This window comes from Pseudophryne corroboree, unplaced genomic scaffold, assembly GCF_028390025.1.
Source record: "Pseudophryne corroboree isolate aPseCor3 unplaced genomic scaffold, aPseCor3.hap2 scaffold_1593, whole genome shotgun sequence".
NCBI lineage: Eukaryota > Metazoa > Chordata > Amphibia > Anura > Myobatrachidae > Pseudophryne > Pseudophryne corroboree.
Genome location: NW_026968226.1, coordinates 50,219 through 63,610, shown reverse-complemented (window position 1 = coordinate 63,610; position 13,392 = coordinate 50,219).

The following is a 13,392-nucleotide window of genomic DNA, read 5'->3' as shown; positions in this document are numbered from 1 at the left end:
CTTTCCCTCCCCCTTTCTTTCTCTTTCACAGAATTTGTTTCGAAACCATAACATCCATCGCTCCGAGTATGGAATATAAGGTATCAATAGCTAGCTAAATAAAAATAAATGTGTATTGTGGAACATTACAGTTGTTATATATATTGTTATATATATATATAAAACGAGTTTCATGGTAAGAACTTACCTTTGTTAAAACTCTTTCTGCGAGGTACACTGGGCTCCACTAGACATTGGGTGTAGAGTAGGATCTTGATCCGAAGCACCATCAAGATGGGTTAGATAAATTCCTGTTGGATAAGGATATCCAGGGGTATGGTGCATAGCCATGCATTATAGTTACTATAAATAGGGATAAAATGCAACGGCTGACAGCAGCATCAGTCAGCAATTTTAGTCAAATCATCATGCATAGGACACCACAAATAGGTTGAACTCGATGGACAATTGTCTTTTTTCAACCTCAGATACTATGTTACCAACAGGCTCAAAAGCTTTGACCTTTTTCTCAAGATGCATAGCGCCGCCTCCTATATCACCCCACCTCCGTGCACAAGAACTCAGTTTTGTTAACCAGCCCAATGCAGTAGCAGGTAAAAGAGACGACAACTGCAAGTTGCCACAAACACCACACTCTCACGACAGGAGAAAGTGTCAGCGGCTATAGCCACACCAACCCAAAGAAGCTAAGTGCGTCAGGGTGGGCGCCTTGTGGAGCCCAGTGTACCTCGCAGAAAGAGTTTTAACAAAGGTTATTTCTTACCATAAAACTCGTTTTCTGCTGCGGGGTACACTGGGCTCCACAAGGATAGACATTGGGAATGTCCTAAAGCAGTTCCTTATGGGAGTGGACGCACTGTAGCAGGCACAAGAACCAGGCGTCCAAAGGAAGCATCCTGGGAAGCGGCAGTATCGAAGGCATAGAACCTTATAAACGTGTTCACAGAGGACCACGTCGCCGCCTTGCACAATAGTTCAAGGGTCGCACCACGGCGGGCCGCCCAAGAAGGTCCAACAGACCGAGTAGAATGGGCCGTAATGTGAGCAGGAGCCGACAGACCAGCCCTCACATAAGCATGTGCAATCACCATTCTAATCCATCTGGCCAAAGTCTGCTTGTGAGCAGGCCAGCCCCGTTTGTGAAACCCAAACAGAATAAAGAGATAATCAGATTTCCTAACAAAAGCAGTTCTCTTCACATAGATACGGAGAACCCGTACCACATCCAAAGACCGCTCTTTGGGAGACAGATCAGGAGAGATAAAGGCAGATACCACAATCTCCTGATTAAGGTGGAATGAAGAAACCACCTTAGGCAAATAAGAACCTAAGAACCGCCCGGTCATGGTGAAATATCAAATATGGGGAACTACAAGACAAGGCACCCAAATCCGACACTCTTCTAGCTGAAGCAATAGCCAGCAGAAACACCACCTTAAGGGAAAGCCACTTAAGATCAGCTGAACCAAGAGGTTCAAACAGAGACTCTTGTAACGCCTCCAAAACCACGACAAATCCCAAGGAGCCACAGATGGGACATAGGGAGGTTGGATACACCACACAACCTGAGTAAAGGTATGCACATCAGGTAAGGTCGCAATCTTTCTCTGAAACCACACCGACAAGGAAGATATTTGGAACGTGAGGGAGGCCAGACGCAGGCCTAAGTCCAGGCCCTGCTGAAGAAAGGCCAACAACTTGGCTGTACTAAACTTGGAAGCGTCATAATTGTTAGATGCCCCCTAAACAAAGTAAGAATACCAGACCCTATGGTAAATCCTAGCAGAAGCCGGTTTTCGGGCCCGCAACATAGTTTGAATGACCGCCTCAAAAAACCCTTTAGCCCTCAAGTCAGAAGCTTCAAGAGCCACGCCATCAAAGACAGCCGGGCTAGGTCCTGGTAGACACAGGGGCCCTGAACGAGGAGGTCTCTGCATTGTGGAAGTAGAACTGGACACTCTGACAATAGGCCTCGCAGGCCTGAGAACCAGTGGCGTCTGGGCCACGCTGGAGCTATGAGAAGCAGAATTCCTCTTTCTTGCTTGAACTTCCAAATTACCCTGGGCAGGAGAGACACCGGAGGGAACACGTACGGCAGCCGAAACCTCCACGGTACCGCCAGCGCATCCACGAATGCTGCTTGAGGATCCCTTGTCCTTGCTCCGAAGACCGGAGCCTTGTGATTGTGTCGAGACGCCATCAGATCTACGTCTGGAAAGCCCCACTTTTCCACTAGGAGTTGAAACACTGCTGGACGGAAGCCTCACTCTCTGGCATGTACGTCCTGATGACTGAGAAAGTCCGCTTCCAGGAATAAATATTGCCGGTAGATGGTGTTCCGCCAATTGCAGAATCCGTGAGACTTCCTTCATTGCCAAACGGCTTTGAGTGCCGCCTTGATGATTTATGTAAACCACTGTGGTGGCGTTGTCCGACTGTACTTGAACAGGACGGTTCTGAATTAAATGCTGGGCCAGGTTCAACGAATTGAAGACCGCCCGCAATTCAAGAATGTTGATCGAGAGGAGATCCACCGGCCCTGGAGTATTGCTCCAGCACCGCGCCCCAACCTCTTAGACTGGCATCTGTCGTCAACAGGACCCAGTCGGATATCCAGAAGGGACGGCCTCTGAACAATCGTTGGTCCTGGAGCCACCAGTGCAGCGACAGACGGACCTCCGGAGTCAATGAGATCATGTGAGACCTGATCCGGTGAGGCAGGCCGAACCACTTGGCTAGAATCAGCCTCTGGAGAGGGCGAGAATGGTCTTGAGCATACTCCACCATGTCGAATGCTGACACCATGAGGCCCAGCACCTGCATCGCCTAATGTATCGACACTTGCGGATGAGAAAGGAAGCAATGAATCCTGTCCTGAAGCTTCAGGACTTTCTCCTGGGACAAGAACAACCGCTGGTTGTGAGTGTCCAATAGCGCTCCCAGGTGCACCATGCTCTGAGCAGGGACCAGAGAGGATTTCTTCCAGTTGATGAGCCACCCGTGGGCTTGTAGAAACCGGACAGTCATATCCAGATGACATAGGAGAAGTTCTGGGGAATTTGCCAGGATTAACAAGTCATCCAGATACGGCAGGATCCTGACCCCTTGACGGAGGAGTACCACCGTCACCACCGCCATAACTTTGGTGAAGACTCGCGGAGCCGTAGTTAAACCAAAAGGTAACGCCCGAACCTGGTAATGGAGGTTGCCAATCGCAAACCTCAGGTATTTCTGATGTGGACTGCTATAGGAATATGCAGGTAAGCATCCTGTATGGCCGGGGAGACCATATAATCCCCAGGTTCTAGGGCCAGAACTATAGAGCGAAGGGTTTCCATACGGAACTTGGAAACTTTCACAAACCTGTTCAATGCCTTGAGATTGAGAATGGGCTAAGAGGACCCATTCAGTTTCGGGACTAGAAACAGCGGAGAATAGCACACCCGACCCCTCTGAGCAAGAGGTACTTGTACTATGCTTCAATAGCCTCTGCCCATGTCACTGCAATAGTGGGCCTTTGTGCAGCACCCGTGAGGGTGTAAATCGCTTTCAGACAACCCTCCACACATTTATCCGTAGGCTCTTTTAGAGACGTAAAGCTATATAAAAAACACACAGAGAAGTGCGCTAGCAACAGCAGCCTGTACTGGGAAGGTCAATTCCCTGGATATTGGGGTAAAAATGAAAAAGAAATGTACTGGCGCTGGCTGAAATTCAATAAGAGATGAACGACTCAATGCATAAAATTAAAAGAATGGCATTTAATAGACATTTATCAAAGAGAGGTTATCCTACCCCTCAAAGGTAAAACACAAACAATTTGCTGAATAAAATACGCTTTGTAGGATCCCACAGTATTAACCCTTTGAAATGAAAAGTCCACAGTTCCTGGCTAGGACGCTGTTCCACATTTGCCCACAAGTTCAATTAGGTAAGAGGTGATATTACCAGACTGGATTCCAGATAAATTCCCTTAGGTCTTTCTTGCAGTTAGAACCAAATAGCAGTAGGGATGAGTCCAGATCAAAGGAGGAACTTGTGTCGGAATTTTATCCTAGTGGATTCCAATGGGTCCAAATTTTGCCAGGAAGTGGATAAGGGTGCTGATGCTTGTGGTCCTACAGGCTAGGGCTCAACGCGTTTCGCTGGTCTGATGGATGCCAGCTTCATCAGGAGCATTGGTTCTCACATATATATATATATATATATATATATATACATATACAAACTTGGAAATGCGACACTCTGGTTCACTTAAGCAGCAACAAACGGGTGTGGAGTCCCATGTTTAGGTCTCTATACTGTGTTTGGTTGTCATGGTAATAACACGATGACTCAATGGACTCATGTCTATGACGTCTGTTTTCAGCGCAGCAAAGGGGCGGGGGTGCAGTCCCGCTCCGATGCCGGCATTCACGTGGTGATGGACTTGTATAAAGGTATGTTTGTTTTTATGTATACTTGTATCCTGATAACAATATAAATAAAATATTGAGACCTAAACATGGGACTCCACACCCGTTTGTTGCTGCTTAAGTGAACCAGAGTGCCGCATCTCCAAGTTTGTATCTTCACGTTTATGAAGGCACCGGTGCAGGTGATATTTTCTCGTTAAAAGGAGTGCCAGACTGACATGAGTTGTATATATATATATATATATATATATATATACATACACTGCTCAAAAAAATAAAGGGAACACTAAAATAACACATCCTAGATCTGAATGAATGAAATATTCTTATTAAATACTTTGTTCTTTACATAGTTGAATGTGCTGACAACTAAATCACACGAAAATTATCAATGGAAATCAAATGTATTAACCCATGGAGGTCTGGATTTGGAGCCACACTCAAAATTAAAGTGGAAAAACACACTACAGGCTGATCCAACTTTGATGTAATGTCCTTAAAACAAGTCAAAATGAGGGTCAGTAGTGTGTGTGGCCTCCACGTGCCTGTATGACCTCCCTACAACGCCTGGGCATGCTCCGGATGAGGTGGCGGATGGTCTCCTGCGAGATCTCCTCCCAGACCTGGACTAAAGCATCCGTCAACTCCTGGACAGTCTGTGGTGCAACGTGGCATTGGTGGATGGAGCGAGACATGATGTCCCAGATGTGCTCAATTGGATTCAGGTCTGGGGAATGGGCGGGCCAGTCCATAGTATCAATGCCTTCTTCTTGCAGGAACTGCTGACACACTCCAGCCACATGAGGTCTAGCATTGTCTTGCATTAGGAGGAACCCAGGGCCAACAGCACCAGGCTATGGTCTCACGAGGGGTCTGAGGATATCATCTCGGTACCTAATGGCAGTCAGGCTACCTCTGGCGAGCACATGGAGGGCTGTGCGGCCCCCCAAAGAAATGCCACCCCACACCATTACTGACCCACTGCCAAACCGGTCATGCTGGAGGATGTTGCAGGCAGCAGAACGTTTTGTCTCCAGACACTGTCACATGTGCTCTGTGAGAGCCTGCTTTCATCTGTTAAGAGCACCAGTGTCAAATTTGACAATCTTTGTGTTCTTTGGCAAATGCCAAACGTCCTGCACGGTGTTGGGCTGTAAACACAACCCCCACCTGTGGACGTCAGGCCCTCATACCACCCTCATGGAGTCTGTTTCTGATCGTTTGAGTAGACACATGCACATTTGTGGCTTGCTGAAGGTCATTTTGCAGGACTCTGACAGTGCTCCTCCTGTTCCTCCTTGCACAAAGGCTGAGGTAGCGGTCCTGCTGCTGGGTTGTTGCCCTCCTACAGCCTACTCCACGTCTCCTGATGTACTGGCCTATCTCCTTGTAGCGCCTCCATGCTCTGGACACTACGCTGACAGACACAGCAAACCTTCTTGCCACAGCTCGCATTGATGTGCCATCCTGGATGAGCTGCATTACCTGAGCCACTTGTGTGGGTTGTAGACTCAGTCTCATGCTACCGCTAGAGTGAAAGCACCGTCAGCTTTCAAAAGTGACCAAAACATCAGCCAGAAAGCATAGGAGCTGAGAAGTGGTCTGTGGTCACCACCTGCAGAACAACTCCTTTATTGGGGGTGTCTTGCTAATTGCCTATAATTTCCACCTGTTGTCTACTCCATTTGCACAACAGCATGTGAAATTGATTGTCAATCAGTGTTGCTTCCTGACGAAGCTGTCAGAGTAACGGCGGAACACGCGTGTGGGCAGCGTGTGTTCAGAGTCTTCCTATGTCCAAACCTAAGCATTGAAATAATGATTAGCCAGTTAACAATTCAGTAAATATAATTGAACCTAGGTATTGTTGTGAAGTGCAGGCAGAGAATTAGATCACAGTAATATGAGGACTGTTTAGTATTATATAGATTGCCAAGTGCTTGGATAATAAGTGGCGAATAGATGACAACAAAAAAAAAGAATTTACTCACCGGTAATTCTATTTCTCGTAGTCCGTAGTGGATGCTGGGGACTCCGTAAGGACCATGGAGAATAGACGGGCTCCGCAGGAGGCTGGGCACTCTAAAGAAAGATTAGGTACTACATCTGGTGTGCACTGGCTCCTCCCTCTATGCCCCTCCTCCAGACCTCAGTTAAGGAAACTGTGCCCGGAAGAGCTGACATTTCCATGAAAGGATTTGGAACCCAGGGTAAGACTCATACCAGCCACACCAATCCCACCGTACAACCTGTGATAAACTTACCCAGTTAACAGTATGAACATAAACTGAGCCTCACTGAACAGATGGCTCATAACAAAACCCCTGTATTACCCAATAACTATATACATGTATTGCAGAATGTCCGCACTTGGGACGGGCTCCCAGCATCCACTACAGACTACAAGAAATAGAATTACCGGTGAGTAAATTCTTATTTTCTCTAACGTCCTAAGTGGATGCTGGGGACTCCGTAAGGACCATGGGGATTATACCAAAGCTCCCAAACGGACGGGAGAGTGCGGATGACTCTGCAGCACCGAATGAGCAAACTCAAGGTCCTCTTTAGCCAGGGTATCAAACTTGTAGAACTTAGCAAAAGTGTTTGAACCCGACCAAGTAGCAGCTCAGCAAAGCTGTAATGCCGAGACCCCACAGGCAGCAGCCCAAGAAGAGCCCACCTTCCTTGTGGAATGGGCTTTTACTGATCATGGATGCGGCAATCCTGAATGAGCTTGCTGAATCGTGTTACAGATCCAGCGAGCAATAGTTTGCTTTGAAGCCGACACGCCCAACTTGTTGGGTGCATACAGTATAAACAGCGAATCAGTTTTTCTGACTCCAGCCGTTCTGGAAACATAAATCTTCAAAGCCCGGACTACATCCAAGTCCCGAGTAGCCGCAGGCACCACAATAGGTTGGTTCAAATGAAAAGATGACACCACCTTTGGCAGAAATTGTGGACGGGTCCGCAGTTCTGCCCTGTCTACATGGAAAATCAGATAGGGGCTTTTACATGATAAAGCCGCCAATTCTGACACACGCCTCGCTGAAGCCAAGGCCAACAACATGACCACTTTCCAAGTGAGATATTTGAGCTCCACTGTCTTAAGTGGCTCGAACCAGTGGGATTTCAAGAAATCTAAAACTACATTAAGATCCCACGGTGCCACTGGTGGCACAAAAGGGGGCTGAATATGCAGCACACCTTTAACAAATGTCTGAACCTCAGGCAGTGAAGCCAGTTCTCTTTGAAAGAAAATGGATAGAGCCGATATCTGGACCTTTATGAAACCTAATTTCAGGCCTATAGTCACTCCTGACTGTAGGAAGTGTAGGAATCGCCCAAGCTGGAATTCCTCAGGTGGGGCCCTCCTGGCCTCGCACCAGTCAACATATTTTCACCATATTCGGTGATAATGCTTTGCTGTCACATCCTTCCTAGCCTTAATCAGCGTAGGAATAACTTCATCCGGAATGCCCTTTTCTGCTAGGATCCGGCGTTCAACCGCCATGCCGTCAAATGCAGCCGCGGTAAGTCTTGGAACAGACAGGGCCCCTGTTGTAACAGGTCCTGTCTGAGAGCAGAGGCCATGGGTCCTCTGTGAGCATTTCTTGCAGTTCCGGGTACCAAGACCTTCTTGGCCAATCCGGAACAATGAGTATTGTTCTCACTCCTCTTTTTCTTATGATTCTCAACACCTTGGGTATGAGAGGTAGAGGAGGAAACACATAGACTGACTGAAACACCCACGGCGTTACCAGAGCGTCCACAGCTATCGCCTGAGGGTCCCTTGACCTGGCGCAATACCTTTTTAGCTTTTTGTTGAGACGGGACGCCATCATGTCCACCTGTGGCAGTTCCCAACGACTTACAATCTGCTTGATGAAGTCCCCACTCTCCCGGGTATAGGTCGTGTCTGCTGAGGAAGTCTGCTTCCCTATTGTCCACTCCCGGAATGAACACTGCTGATAGTGCTTGTACGTGACTCTCCGCCCAATGAAGAATCCTGGTGGCTTCCGCCATTACCACCCTGCTTCTTGTGCCGCCCTGGTGGTTTACATGGGCGACCGCAGTGATGTTGTCTGACTGGATCAGCAGAGGCTCCGCTTGACTCAGGGCATTGTATATTGCCCTTAGTTCCAGGATATTTATGTGCAGACAGTCTCCTGACTTGACCACAGTCCTTGGAAGTTTCTTCCCTGAGTGACTGCCCCCCACCCTCGGAGGCTTGCATCCATGGTCACCAGGACCAAGTCCTGTATGCCGAACCTGCGACCCTCGAGTAGATGAGCACTCTGCAGCCACCACAGAAGAGACACCCTGGCCCTGGGGGACAGGGTGATCAGCCGATACATCTGAAGATGCGATCCGGACCACTTGTCCAGCAGATCGCACTGAAAAATCCAGGCATGGAACCTGCCAAAGGGAATGGCTTCGTATGACGCCACCATCTTTCCCAGGACTCGTCTGCAGTGATGCACAGATACCTGTTTCGGTTTTAGGAGACCTCTGACCAGAGTCACGAGCTCCTGTGCCTTCTCCTCTGGGAGAAACACCTTCTTCTGGTCCATGTCCAGAATGATGCCCAGGAAGGGCAGACGTGTTGTAGGAATCAGCTGCGACCTTGGAATATTCAGGATCCAGCCGTGCTGTCGCAACACGTCCTGAGAGTGTGCTACATTTATCAGCAACCTAACTGTAACTCCTTGCTTTCGAAGGAGTACCATCATCTCCGCCATCACCTTAGTAAATATTCTCGTGCCGTGGACAGGCCAAACGGCAACGTCTGGAATTGGTAATGACAGTCCTGTACCACAAACCTGAGGTACTCCTGATGAGGTGGATAAATGGGGACATGCAAGTAAGCATCCTTGATGTCCAGCGACACCATGAAATCCCCCTCTTCCAGGCTTGCAATGACCGCTCTGAACGATTCCATTTTGAACTTGAATTTTTTCATGTAAATGTTCAGGGACTTTAAATTCAAAATGGGCCTGACCGAACCGTCCGGTTTCGGTACCACAAACATGGTGGAATAGTAACCCTTTCCCTGCTGAAGTAGAAAAACCTTTACCACCACCTGCTGGAGATATAGTTTGTGAATTGCCGCCAGCACTACTTCCCTCTCCATGGGGGAAACCGGCAAGGCAGAATTCAGGAAACGTGGAGGGGGCGTCTTCGAATTCCAGCTTGTATCCCTGAGACACAATTTGTATCGCCCAGGGATCCACCCGTGAACATACCCACTGGTGGCGGAAATTCTTGAGACGCGCCCCCACCGCTCCTGGCTCCGCCTGTGGAGCCCCAGCGTCATGCGGTAGACTTAGAGGAGGCCGGGGAGGACTTTTGCTCCTGGGAACTGGCTGCGTGATGCAGCTTTTTTCCTTTTCCCTTACCTCTGGCAAGGAAAGATGCACCTCTGACCTTTTTGTTCTTTTGGGGACGAAAGGACTGCATTTGATAATACGGTGCTTTCTTCGGTTGTGAGGAAACATATGGCAAGAATTTTGACTTCCCATCTGTAGCTGTGGAAACCAGGTCCGAGAGACCGTCCCCAAACAATTCCTCACCCTTATATGGTAAAACTTCCATATGTCTTTTAGAATCAGCATCCCCTTTCCATTGCCGAGTCCATAAGTCCCTTCTGGCAGAAATGGACATTGCGCTTAGCCTAGAGCTCAGTGAGCAAATGGTAGATGCTAGAATCAAGTGGGCTAAGGGACCTTTTCCGTAAGGGGGAGGAGTTACGACACAAGGGGGAGGAGCTAGGCCAGCGGGATAGTTCCTCTACTATCCACGCCACCAACTATTACCTTTAGTAATTAGGTGGTGAGCGAAGCGGAGCGAGCCACCGTGCCCGAAGCGTGGCGAGCGAAGCGAGCCCACTTTTCGGGTACCCTGTTCACCCGTAGCTCCTCCCCTGGTGACGTAGCTCCTCCCCTCAATACGTCACAAGGTCCCTTCAGCCCCTCCGATATAGAACCAACCGTGAGCAAATGTCTCTCTGGGCATCCCGCATATATAGGACAGCGTCTTTAATATGTCCCAGGGTCAGCAAAATAGTATCCCTGTCCAGGGTATCTAACTCATCCGACAGTGTATCTGTCCATGCTGCTACTGCGCTGCACATCCATGCCGAAACTATGGCTGGTCTCAGGAGAGTACCAGAATGTGTATACACAGCCTTGAGGATAGCTTCCTGCTTTATATCTGCAGGATCCTTTAGGGCAGCCGTATCCTGAGACGGCAGGGCCACCTTTTTTGATAAGCGCGTTAACGCCTTGTCTACCCTGGGAGGGGATTCCCAGCGTAACCTGTCCGTTGGCGGGAAAGGATACGCCATAAGCAACCTTTTGGGAATTATTACCTTCCTTTCAGGGGATTCCCAGGGTTTTTCACATAATTCATGTGAAGGGGGGAAAGTCACTTGTTTTTTCTCCCCAAACATATGAATCCTCTTGTCAGGGACAGGTATTTCCTCAGCAATGTGTAATACATCTTTACATAGTAACATAGTATCTGAGGTTGAAAAAAGACAATTGTCCATCGAGTTCAACCTATTTGTGGTGTTCTATGCATGATGATTTGACTAAAATTTCTGACTGATGCTGCTGTCAGCCATTGCATTTTATCCCTATTTATAGTAACTATAATGCATGACTTTGCACCATACCCCTGAATATCCTTATCCAATAGGAATTTATCTAACCCATTCTTAAAGGTGTTGACAGATTCAGCCATTACAACTCCCTCGGGCAGGGAATTCCAAACACGTATTGTCCTTACCGTGAAAAAGCCTTTACGCCGTATTGTGCGGAATCTCCTCTCCTCTAACCTGAGCGAGTGTCCACGAGTCCTCTGTGTTGATCTAACCAAAAACAGGTCCAGCGCAAGCTCTGTGTATTGTCCCCTTATATATTTGTAGATGTTGATCATATCCCCTCTTAGTCTCCGCTTTTCCAATGTAAACATGCCTAGTCTTTCAAGCCTTTCCTTGTATTCCATCGTCTCCATGCCCTTAATTAGTTTGGTCGCCTTCCTCTGTACCTTTTCAAGCTCCAGGATATCCTTTTTGTAGTACGGTGCCCAGAATTGTACACAGTATTCAAGGTGTGGACTCACTAGTGATTTATATAATGGGAGTATAATACTCTTGTCCCTAGCATCAATACCCCGTTTTATGCATGCTAATATCTTATTAGCCTTCTTTGCTGCAGTCCTACTTTGGGTACTACTGCTTAGCTTGCTATCTATGAGGACACCTAAGTCCTTTTCCAGTACAGAATCCCCTAATTTTACCCAATTTAGTAGGTAGGTGTAATGTTTGTTCTTGTTACCACAGTGCATTACCTTACACTTGTCTGTGTTGAAGCGCATTCTCCATTTGGCTGCCCATGCTTCTAATTTTAACTAAGTCGTTCTGAAGAGACTCGGCATCCTCCTCTGTATTCATTGCTATAATCATGTATTGGATGGCTTTAGTAATTTTAGGCTGCAATTTAGCCTCATCATCGACACTGGAGTCAGACTCCGTGTCGACATCTGTGTCGACTAACTGGGATAGTGGATGCTTATGAGACCCTGACGGCCTCTGAGCTGTGGGATCAGGCACTGGTTGAGACCTTGACTGTCCCAAGGCTTCAGCTTTATCCAACCTTTTATGCAAGGAGCTTACCTTATCATTTAACACCTTCCACATATCCATCCAATCCGGTGTCGGCATCGACACCACATCCATATTCACTTGCTCCGCCTCCACATACCCTTCCTCATCAAACATGTCGACACTGACGTACCGACACACCGCACACACACAGGGAATGCTCTGACTGAGTACAGGACCGCACTAAGGCTTTTGGGGAGACAGAGGAGTATGCCAGCACACACCCCAGCGCTATATGACCCAAGAATGACACTAAAACAAGTGTGAACCCAGTAGCTGCTGATACAGTATACACTGTTTTTGCGCCTACATTTATGTGCCCCCTCCCCCCTTCTCCTTTGCCCTTGGAGTACCTGGATACTGCAGGGGAGAGCCCAGGGAGCTGCTTCCAGCGGAGCTGTGAAGTGATAATGGCGCTGGTGTGCCGAGGAAGAAGGCCCCGCCCCCTCAGCAGCTGGCTTCTGTCCCGCTCTGATCTGTGTAAAAAATGGCGGGGGTTTTCCCCATATACAGTCTAGGACTGTATATGTGGGTATTTTGTGCCAAAGGTATTAAATTGCTGCCCAGGGCCCCCCCCCCCCTCTCAGCGCCCTGCACCCTACAGGGACCGGAGTATGTAAGTGTGCTGTGAGAGCACAGCACCGCAGCTGTGCTGTGCGCTACCTTAATGAAGACAGGAGATTTCATGCCGCCGATTTCTACGTCTTTGTGTCTTCTCCGGACTTCAGTGCTTCTGGCTCTGTGAGGGGGGCGGCAGCGCGGCTCCGGACGATCGAGGACTGGTGCCTGTGTTCGATCCCTCTGGAGCTAATGGTGTCCAGTAGCCTAGAAGCTCAAGCTGGCTGCAAGCAGGTAGGTTTGCTTCTCTCCCCTCAGTCCCTCGTAGCAGTGAGTCTGTTGCCAGCAGATCTCACTGAAAATAAAAAACCTAACAAATACTTTATTTTTCTAGCAGGCTCAGGAGAGCCCACTAGGAGCCTCCAGCTCTGGCCGGGCACAGATTCTAACTGAGGTCTGGAGGAGGGGCATAGAGGGAGGAGCCAATGCACACCAGATGTAGTACCTAATCTTTCTTTAGAGTGCACAGCCTCCTGCGGAGCCCGTCTATTCCCCATGGTCCTTACGGAGTCCCCAGCATCCACTTAGGACATTAGAGAAATAATAGAAGCATTCTATACTAATGTGAGTAGTATATGATTATTGTGAAACATCCGTGGTATAACTGTCCTTATAAGGATGCAACAAATGTTTCAATTCTAACCTCCAATACTATCTAAGTGAATGAGTGGTCTTATGTATGACGAATGTCGG